At 36.1% G+C, this 10,920-nt stretch overlaps 1 pseudogene across 1 annotated transcript; it reads right to left on the reverse strand.

Annotated features, from left to right (window-relative positions):
- Nucleotides 1-1,678: 1,678 nt before the first annotated feature.
- LOC102183495 lies at nt 1,679-2,910 on the reverse strand (annotated as a pseudogene). The gene has a single exon (XR_001297519.2). The product of XR_001297519.2 is annotated as a BCL2/adenovirus E1B 19 kDa protein-interacting protein 3-like pseudogene (transcript).
- Between the last annotated feature and the right edge of the window lie 8,010 nt (nt 2,911-10,920).

The following is a 10,920-nucleotide window of genomic DNA, read 5'->3' on the forward strand; positions in this document are numbered from 1 at the left end:
CTCCTTGATGTGGATCTTGGTAATTATTTATTGTATACAACAAGCAAAGCACAAGCAACAAAATGAAAAATAAACAGATAGGACTAGGACAGCACTTAATTAAAAACCTTCTTCACAGCAAAAGAGATCATCAACAAAGTGAAAAACAAACTGCAGAATGGGGAAAATGTTTGCAAATCACATTTCTGTTAAAGGGTCAATATCAAAAATCTATAAAGAACACATACAACCTAACTGCAAAAAAAAAAAAAAAATCCCAGTTTAAAAATGGGCTAATGGCTTGAATTGACATTACTCTAAAGAAGATATATGAAAAGCCAATGGGCACTTGAAATGGTCGAAAGCAGTAGTCATTAGTGAAATGCAAATTAAAACTACAATGAGATATCATTTCACACCTCTTAGAGTAATCATTATCAAAATATCACAAGAGATAGCAAATGTTGGTGTGGATCTGAAGAAATGGGAAACTTCATGCACTATTGGCATGATTGCAAATTGGTACAGCCATTATGGAAAACAATATGGAGGGTCCTCAAAAAATTAAAAAATAGAGCTACCAAGATCCAGAAATTCCACTTCTGGGAATATAACCAAAGCAAATGAAAACACTAACCAAGAATGATATTTGCATTCCCATGCTCATAGCAGCATTATTTACAATAGCCAAGGCATATACAAATAAAGAATTTGTGAGATATTTAATAGAGTATTATTTAGCCACAATAAAAGAGGAAATCCTACCTTTTGTTACAACATGAATAGATTTTGAAGACATTATGCTAAGTGAAATAAGTCAGACAAAGAAAGACAAACACTATATGATCTCATTTACATATGAAATCTTTAAAAGAAAATTCCTAGCAAAAGAGATCAGACTTGTGGTTACCAGAGGAAGAGAGTGAGGGACCAGGAATAGAAGGAAAATGGTCAAACAACTCAGTTTTTCTGTTATAAGATTAATAAGTACTAGGGATATAATGTACAAAATTATGACTACAGCTAACACTGATGTAGAATATATAGGAAATTTGGTAACAAAGGAAACCCTAAGCATTTTCATCACAGAGAGATTTTTCTTTCTTTTCTTCTTTTCCATTCTTTTTATTGTATCTATATAAGATAGATGTTAGCTGAACCAATTGTGGTAAACACTTTACAATATATAAAATTCAAACCATCATTCTGTATGCCTTAAACTTATACAGTGAAGTGATTGTAAATCATATCTAATACAGGTCAAGAATACAGAATATATGAATTCAGACTATATAGAGAACACTTATACTTCAACAACAAAAAGATAAGCAACAAAACTTAAAAAAAACAGACAAGAGATCTAAATAGAAATTTCTCCAATAAGATAATGACCAATAAGCACAAGATATGGTGGTAGTTTCATCGCTAAGTTATGCCTGACTCTTGAAAATATGCTCAAATGTCATTTGCTCTCAGTAAAATTCAAATAAAACCCATGATGAAATACAACTTCACATTTACTAGGATAACCATGTTCAAAACATGGAAAATAATTAAGGTTGCTGATGATATGGGGAAACTGAAATCCTCTGTTTGTTGGTGGGACTGTTCCATGGTGCAACTGCTATGGAAAACATTTTACTGGTTCATCAAAAAGCTAATCATAGTAATATTATAAGATCCAGAAACCCCATTTCTTTCTTTTTTTTTAATAACTTTTTATTGCCCAGGATATTTTTTTCCTAGTGTTATATTTTGTCTGTTTTATTTGTTTTTGTTTTCTTTTTTCATAACTATAAATTCAAGCTTAGGGAAGCTTGCCTTTGTCTTGAAAAACAAAACAACAAAGCTTTCATATCATTTGCAACCTGGTCTCATTTGAAGAGACAGGTGGGTTATCTTGTAAGAGTAAGATTTATACCATGAATGGTGCAGGTCTAGGTCTGGTAGTATGGAGAGAAGACAATGGCATTCTTGACAAAATTACAATCTGCTGGTGGTGTTTGCAGAAAAGAAGCCCTTGCAAATTTCTAAATGACAGTAAACTCTTATTAGGAAATTTGAAAGTGTTTTACAGGCCAAAAAGGGAATGAGGGTATTAGTAAAATGCCTCAACAGAGTTGGAATAAAATACTAGATTTGAGAGTTACTGGAACTTGGATACGTAAAAAGAGGGTGGAGGTTGGGTCATGCTTACAATGGTCTCAAGTTCAAATAAACTACTGTGACAAGACACGACTTCACAATTCACACGCTGGCCCAGGGACTCTTCTCCTCCCTTAGTAGGTGCTGGCAGAAGGCGCGCTCAGTCGTTTTCCAATGTAGATGCCTAGCCCCAAAGCCAAAACATGGGAGAGGAAGAGAGATGGAATGAACATCTTGAGAAACTCTGCGGAGAAGATCCCCCCTTTCTTCATGGCTCCACTTTTCCTCATGCTTAAGGAAACGGAATGCTTAGGGTGCCTGAAGTGGAACTCCTTGGGTGGAATGTTTTCAGGTCTACTGGACCAGTCAGACACCCAGTCTACACTTTTCTTCAGAGCATCCACTTCTTTTTCTCTTTCTGCAACTTCTTCTGACTGAGAGCTATGGTCCTTGCTGGTGTGCATTTCCACATCAAATATGATCTGCCCATCTTCTTGTGGGGAAGGGCTGGCAATGAGAACTGCCTCTTGAACTGCTCTGTCCGGATTCATGCTGTGCATCCAAAAGAATCTTCTCCATGTCCCCATTGTGAATGGAGGATGAGGAGGGTACATGCTCTAGCCCCCCATTCTTCCCATTTCCATTATCATTTCCAATGCTGTTGTTCATGGGGAGCTCCACCCAGGAACTGTTGAGGCCGGCAGGCGATGTTAGAGACTGTTCGCCTTCCTCACAGTTATTGTTGTTGTGCGGGGGCGGTGGCTGTTCTACGAAGTGAGACGACATTGTCTGGCGGCTGGAAGAGCTGCGGCCCCGCAGCAAGGCCAGAAACCCCATTTCTTGAAATATACCCTAAATACTTGAAACAGGTGTTCAAAGAAAATTTTGCACATGGATGCTTATTGCAGCATTATTCATTTAAAGTAGAAAAAAACTCAAATCTCCGTCAACTGATAAACAAAATGTAGTATATTTATATAATACAATGGAATGTTGTTCATCCATAAAAAGGAATGATGTACTAATGTTATATACAATGTGGATAAAGTTTGAAAACAATGGTGAATGAAAAAAGTTAAAATCTAAAGGTCATATGTTGTATGATTCAATTTATATAAAATGTGAATCCAAAGCATATGTGTTTTGGTCTTAGGTTGTGCAGAGGAGGGAATGAAAAATGATTGCTTAAAGTTTACAGGGTTTCTGTTTGACATGATTAAAAACATCTTGAATTAAATAGTGATGGTGTATTACATTATAAATGCATTTCATACTATAGGCTTACATACTTCAAAATTATTAAAATGGCAAATTTTATGTTATATGCAATTTACTATAATTGTTGTTTAGTCACTAAGTCATGTACCCAGGGAGGGATTGAACCCTCGTCTCCTGCATTGGCAGGTGGGCTTGTTACCTCTGAGCCACCTGAGAAGCCCATGTTACTGTAATAGAAAAGAATAAGTATAACATTATTTTAGTTTCAGTGGTCCCTTCATATTTTTTATTTCTCCCTGTGTCTATTGGATTGACTGATCACAGGGAAAAACATTTGAAGAAACAGGCAATAAGACTGACATGTTTTATGAAAAAATATGTCTGGACTCTTCAAAGTGAAGCAAGATCACTTCAAATATGTCAAAATTCTGTGTTGACATGTCTGATTAACCCTTAATGGGGAGGAAAGGAAAATCACTTGGGACCTCTTATATATGATGGGGCAGGTTTCCAAAAAACAATAGAGAGGAATACCTGAAAAAGAGAGAAGCTACTGAAGATAAATTCTACTTATTTATTTTGTGAAGAGCTAAACTTGACAGGATCTTATTCTTGAATTTGTTTTTTACCATTTCCTGAAAAACTCCAAAACAGTTTTTACCTTGATCCAAGTTAAACATAGGCATTTTAATCCAACCTTGGGATTTAAATACCTGAAGTCAGAGGCTTAAGAATTTTTGGAAAATATAGAGGAAAGTAAGGTTTTTTCCAACAAATCATTCTGTCAAACTTTCCATTAGGCCTGGGACTTTCCCTCTATTAGACACTGATGGCATTTTGACAGAGCCTTTATAAAAATTCCACTGTAATCCACATTATTTAATTAATGTATGCCTAGTGGTAAGTACATACCAAGATCCTTTTCTCTTCTTATTTTAGTTTCTCCTTTCATGAGCCTCATACAGCAAGCCAGGCCACTGAGTCAGTACAGAATCCAATTCCTAAATCATATTTGACTTGAGAGCTACCATGGAAAATTCCAGTATCCTGGTGTCTCCTGGATCTCTCCTTTAGAGTTTTGGGCTCTGGTTCAGACTCAAGGGACTTTCATTTCTTACTGCATATTTTGACAAAGGCAACAGGGATGTAAGAATGTGTCAACAAGTAGTAATGAGGCAGTTAAGCTTGAAATAAATGAGATGTAACAGTAATTGAACTTGCAGAAGGAAAAATAATGAAATAATGTGGAAACAAGGTCATGAACTCTATGGTTCCTTATATAAGGTGAATGTAAGTTTTTTTTTTAATTTAATATTAGTTATTATTTTACTTTCTACATTGTTATCTGAACCTAAAATGTTAAAAACTTCAATATTTAAGAAAAGAGTCATAAAATATGCATATAACTCCAAGTCTTTGGAAATATTGATTTATAAAACTTCCATAGCAAATCAATTAGTCCTCACATGCCACGTTACGCTGCAATACTATTAAACTGATGGGCTGAAGAGGAGCTGATTAGCATAATGTAATTCAAGGAGTACCAGGAAGTAATTTACCAATCTTACCCCCAAACTCCTCTCACTATAATTTTCACTTTTACTATCAGGAAATAATTATTTTCTCTAAATAGTGCTATTTTGTCGGGTTCTATTCTGTAGTGTAAATATCTTGAAAGAGGATAACATAAGATAATAACCTATCAGTGGTGTTTTGAAGCCAGTTCTTACTGGTGTGACAGAGCCCATTTTGTGCATATCTTACAAATTCACCCTTCACTGACTTTCTTTAGTTGCTTCAGATCACTCATTGTGGGAGCATATACACACATAAACACTTAATCAAATTACACTTACTTGAAAGTTGGTTGAACATTTTAAGTTCATGCTTAAAATTTCAGATATCATTTTATGTAGCATATTTTGTATTCATAAAAATACACTCCTACAGAAAATCTTTCCTTTTTATATTTTCATACACATCTACTACAAAGATTTGGAAGTGTTGTGTATATGTGTGTTTGTGTGTGTGTGTGTGTTTCCCCCAAAGAGACAAGAATATGTGCAGGACTATCTTAGTTTGGGTATATTAAATTATCGTATACTTTATAAGTGGGTTACATTGGAAAGGGCCCTAGAGTAGGGTGTGTATTTACAAAGTATAGTTTTAAATATACAGGAAGAATACTGAGTCAAACAAAAATACCTCTACACATGTACAACTTCTCTCATTTATAACAGGTTTTTAAGAGTCCAGAAACTCCATTTTATACTGTAAGGGTTTGGGGTTACCCAAAATGTATACCTCTCACATTCACAAATACATTCTGAAAATCAAATTGAGTAAGATCTAAAAGTAAATCAGTAAACAAAGAGGGTATGATTAAAGAAAAGGACAAATAGAACCAAAAAAGGTAAAATCAACTACCTATTTAATTTTTTATTTTCTTTCACAGAAAAACTAAAGGAAAAAATTAAAATTTGGAAAGAATTCAACTTCCTACCTGTTTTAGACATGGGCTAACATTAAGGTCATTAAATGTGCAAATATAATTTAGGAACATTTTGTAGCAGCTTGCCTGTACGTTATACTACACTCAAGAATTCTACTGCTAAGATCAATGGACTCATTGCCTGGGTTTGATCACTTGACGTTTTTGAGCTAAACCAAAGCCTCAAAGTAAATATTTCCTGCAGAGACCATTTAGGCCACAAATGAAAATATGAGTAATATCAGCAGGGAAAATATTGTTTTAACATTACTTGCAAACCATAGAACCATAGTGCATGAATTAATGACTAAAGAATATAGCTTGCAGTACACAGAAAGAGGGGGAAGTGTTAAAGAACAGTATTTTAACATTTTCACCAGTTTCAAATTGTTATAACTCTAAACCCTAGAAGTTGTAATGTTTCTTCACATGCTAACAAAGCTAAACTTTTGCTGCTTTTCAGACTTGTAAATTTCTCTCTATTAGGTTTTCAGGGACCACAGAAAAGGATGAAAAACTAGCATGTAGCCTCTCTACGTTTAGAGGGAAGAAATTTGCAGTAACTAATCAACTTCTATACACTGGTGGGGTGAAATATAAGCAGGGACAACAGTTTCAGTAATATAAATAATTTTTCTGAATAAATTGCTGCAAGGTGACAGATAATTGTGCAGGCCACATCAATGAGGCCACTATGTTTTAAAAGCTATTCCCTTCTCTATTGCTCAACTGATTCAGGCTGGACTTTTGGCTATGGGAGAACAAGAAACATTCAACTAAATTTATAGTCATTTCTTCCAAGCACACTCCATAATTGCTCAGAAGAGAAATAGAGATAAATGTACAATTTTTTAAAAGAAATATTTTCTTTTTATTGTGCTTGGAAACCACAATCAAATGAAGAGTCAGGGATAAACAATGTTCAAATAGCTTCTCCATCAACATCTAGTTAGAGAGTCATTCTAGTTCTTTTGCAAATAAACATAGTGGTCTGATAAATTTCCAGAGGGAAACACTAACTTGCAAATTCAAAGTGAACCTGGTCACTAATTAATTCACATTTTCTGAGCAGCTATTATGTGTCAAAAAATATATATTAGGAACACATGAAGTGATGCTGGGTGGCAATGTCCAAACTGTCTTTCTGCAGGCAATTTCTAAGATATGGCTATGTTTTTGTCATTGACATTTTAATAAGACTTTTTAAGAAGTGTAAAATGTGAATCAAGTATGTACAGACTACAAATCACTATTAGGATCAACCATCATAAAGTCTCACATAAGAAATAAAGTTATCATAAATACAAAAACTACACAATGGCAGGTATAATGAAATTATAATTAAGGGAAACATAACAACAATGCCTCTGACATCAATGATTTAGTAGTGAAAAATAGAAAAGAGCAAATACCTTTCAGATTATATCCTGGATTCATTACTCAACAGAATTGGTTTACTTGTTTCTACCATTTCATGTTCAATTCTGACTGGAAACTGATGCACCAAAGGATTACTCCAAGGTCCTGAAAAATCAGCAAAAATATAATCATAGTCAGCAAACTCTCTTGAATAAACTAAGAAGCTTGTTCATGCATTTTTCTAAGTTTTCAAGTAAAAAAGGGTTTTATTTGACTTTTCAGTTCAGTTCAGTTCATTTCAGTCGCTCAGTCGTGTCTGACTCTTTGTGACCCCATGAATCGCAGCACACCAGGCCACCCTGTTCATCACCAACTTCCAGAGTTCACTCAGACCCACGTCCATTGAGTCAGTGATGCCATCCAGCCATCTCATCCTCTGTCGTTCCCTTCTCTTCCTGCCCCCAATCCCTCCCAGCATCAAAGTCTTTTCCAATGAGTTAACTCTTCGCATGAGGTGGCCAAAGTACTGGAATTTCAGATTTAGTATCATTTCTTCCAAAGAAATCCCAGGGCCGATCTCGTTCAGAATGGACTGTTTGGATCTCCTTGCAGTCCAAGGGACTCTCAAGAGTCTTCTCCAACACCACAGTTTAAACGCATCAATTCTTCAGCACTCAGCCTTATTCACAGTCCAACCCTCACATCCATACATGACTACTGGAAAAAACCATAGCCTTGACTAGAAAGACCTTAGTTGGCAAAGTAATGTCTCTGCTTTTGAATATGCTATCTAGGCTGGTCATAACTTTTCTTCCAAGGAGTCTTTTAATTTCACGGCTGCAGTCACCATATGCAGTGATTTTGGTTAAACTCAAACCTGAACTGATTTAACCAGAACTACTTTAATCTCCTAGGGGCTTCCCTGGTGTCTCGGCTGGTAAAGAATCCAACTGCAATTCTTTAGGAGTCCTGGGTTCGATCCCTGGGTTAGGAAGATCCCCTGGAGAAGGGATTGGCTACCCACTCCAGTTTTCTAGTCTGGAGAATCCCATGGACTAGAGTCCATGGGGTTTCAAAGAGTTGGACACGACTGAGCAACTTTCACTTTCACTTTCATGCTGGGTGACAGTGATATATTAGAGGTGTGATTGAATGTCACTCTGAAGGACCTCTTGCATAATCACACTCACCACTCAAGCTCATCCTCCCTAGTGGTATTTGTCTCTTTCCCTAACAAGAACTATGAAAATGCAAATATAAATGGAGAGAGATAACCCTTTAAATCATTAATCATATAGCAATACTATAGAGGAAATTAATCTAGACTCTGAAGAAATATGACATAAAGGAACTAAAAGCTTTGGCTGATAGAGGGCAATTTGGAGTCTAGGGCATTAGTCAGAGAAAGGAGACACAGGCTGATTACTATACTTGTGAACTTTGGGAAGCAGTGTCAGGACTGGATGGTGTAGCAAGCCAGTCCAGAGCATAGGAAGGTCATAAAAGATGCTATTGAAGGTTAAAGAGTTTTATGAAAGAAGTGGTTCTATCAGATTATGAGAGTAGAGCTTAATGTTCACACCATAATAGCATCACATTGTACACTTTAAATTTAAACATGTAGATTTAAATAAACCTGAAGTAAAAGTCCAAAGATATCAAATACAATGAGCATATAGGTGAATCAGCACTTTAATACATTGCTGATGGTGGTAAAAAATTATAGAGCCAATTTGGAAAGAAGTTTGCCAGTACTGAGTAAAACTGAAAATGTGCAGACCCTAACAATTCTGCAATCACACTTTATATAAATACACTGTACATAAGAACACATATAAGAATGCTGAAAACAGCATAAATTTTAATGGCAAAATTTAGAAGCAAAATTATATAGTCAACTGTAGACTAGATAAACATAATACAGCATATTAATATGTTGTTATTGTTGTTGTTTAGTCACTGGGTTGTGCCTCTTTTGTGACCCCATGAACTGTAGCCTGCCAGGCTCCTCTGTCCATGGGATTTTCCAGGCAAGAGGACTGGAGTATGTTGCTATTTCCTTTTCCATGGGATCTTCCTGACCTACGGATGAAACCCACATCTGTTTAGTGGGTAGATTCTTAACCACTGAGTCACCAGGGAAGCCCTAATATTTACATTATGGAATAGTAAATAGCAGTTAAAAGTTGTGTGTATATATATATATATATATATATATATATATATATATGTCTGTGTGTGTGTGTGTGTGTGTGCATGTGTGTGTGTGTGTGTGTGTGTAGAGAGAGAGCTTCCTTCGTGGCTCGGATGGTCTATATATATATACCCACACAAATAGGTAAGTATCTAAGATAATGAAATATGCTGTCCACACAAATAGTTAAGTATCTAAGATAATAAAATATGCTGTCACTTTTAATAATGTTAATTTAAAACCAACAAAATATACTATCCAATGTCTATATTATTTCATAATAGAAAGTGGGTGTTTTCTAGTGCAAACCAAAAATGTGAGGCAGACATAACTTTAAAAATAAAATGTGGAATAATTCTAGTGCTGTGAAAAACTCATTGCACTATCTAGAAAAGTTATCATATAGATAATTTAAAATTTCATCACAGACTAGTATTTGAAGCAAATAGTTCATGGAAAATAATTTACTAAAACATCCTTCATTGTTCATGTAAAATTCCAATTTAACCTAACTTACTCAGATCTCTAGATGCCATCACACTGTGTATTTTATGCTATTACGTCTATTTCAGTTCAGTTCAGTCACTCAGTTGTGTCAGACTCTTTGTGATGCAAAGAACCACAGCATGCCAAGCCTCCCTGTCCATCACCAACTCCCGGAGTTTACTCAAACTCATGTCCACTGAATCAGTGATGCCATCCAACCACCCCTTCCTCTGTCGTCCCATCTCCTCTGGCCTTCAATCTTTCCCAGCATCAGGGACTTTTCCAATGAGTCAGGTGTTCGCATCAGGTGGCCAAAGCACTGGGGTTTCAACTTCAACATCAGTCCTTCCAATGAATATTCAGGACTGATTTCCTTTAGGATGGACTGGTTGGATCTCCTTGCAGTCCACAGGACTCTCAAGAGTCTTCTCCAACACCACAGTCCAATAGCATCACTTCTTCGGGGCCCAGCTTTCTTCACAGTCCAACTCTCACATCCATACATGACCACTGGAAAAACCATAGCTTTGACTAGACGGACGTTTGTTGACTAAGTAATGTCTCTGCTTTTTAATATGCTCTCTAGGCTGGTCATAACTTTCCTTCCAAGGAGTAAGCGTCTTTTAATTTCATGGCTGCAGTCACCATCTGCAGTGATTTTGGAGCCCAGAAAAATAAAATCAGCCACTGTGTCCATATTTCCCCATCTATTTGCCATGAAGTGATAGGACTGGATGACATGATCTTAGTTTTCTGAATGTTGAGCTTTAAGCCAACATTTTCACTCTCCTCTTTGACTTTCATCAAGAGGCTCTTTAGTTCTTCTTCATTTTCTGCCATAAGGGTGGTGTCATCTGCATATCTGAGGTTATTGATATTTCTCCCAGCAATCTTGATTCTAGTTGTGCTTCTTCCAGCCCAGTGTTTCTCATGATGTACTCTGCATATAAATAAGCAGAATGACAATATACAACCTTGACATACTCCTTTTCCTATTTGGAACCAGTCTGTTGTTCCATGTCCAGTTCCAACTGTTGCTTCCTGACCT

This window comes from Capra hircus, assembly GCF_001704415.2.
Source record: "Capra hircus breed San Clemente chromosome X unlocalized genomic scaffold, ASM170441v1, whole genome shotgun sequence".
NCBI lineage: Eukaryota > Metazoa > Chordata > Mammalia > Artiodactyla > Bovidae > Capra > Capra hircus.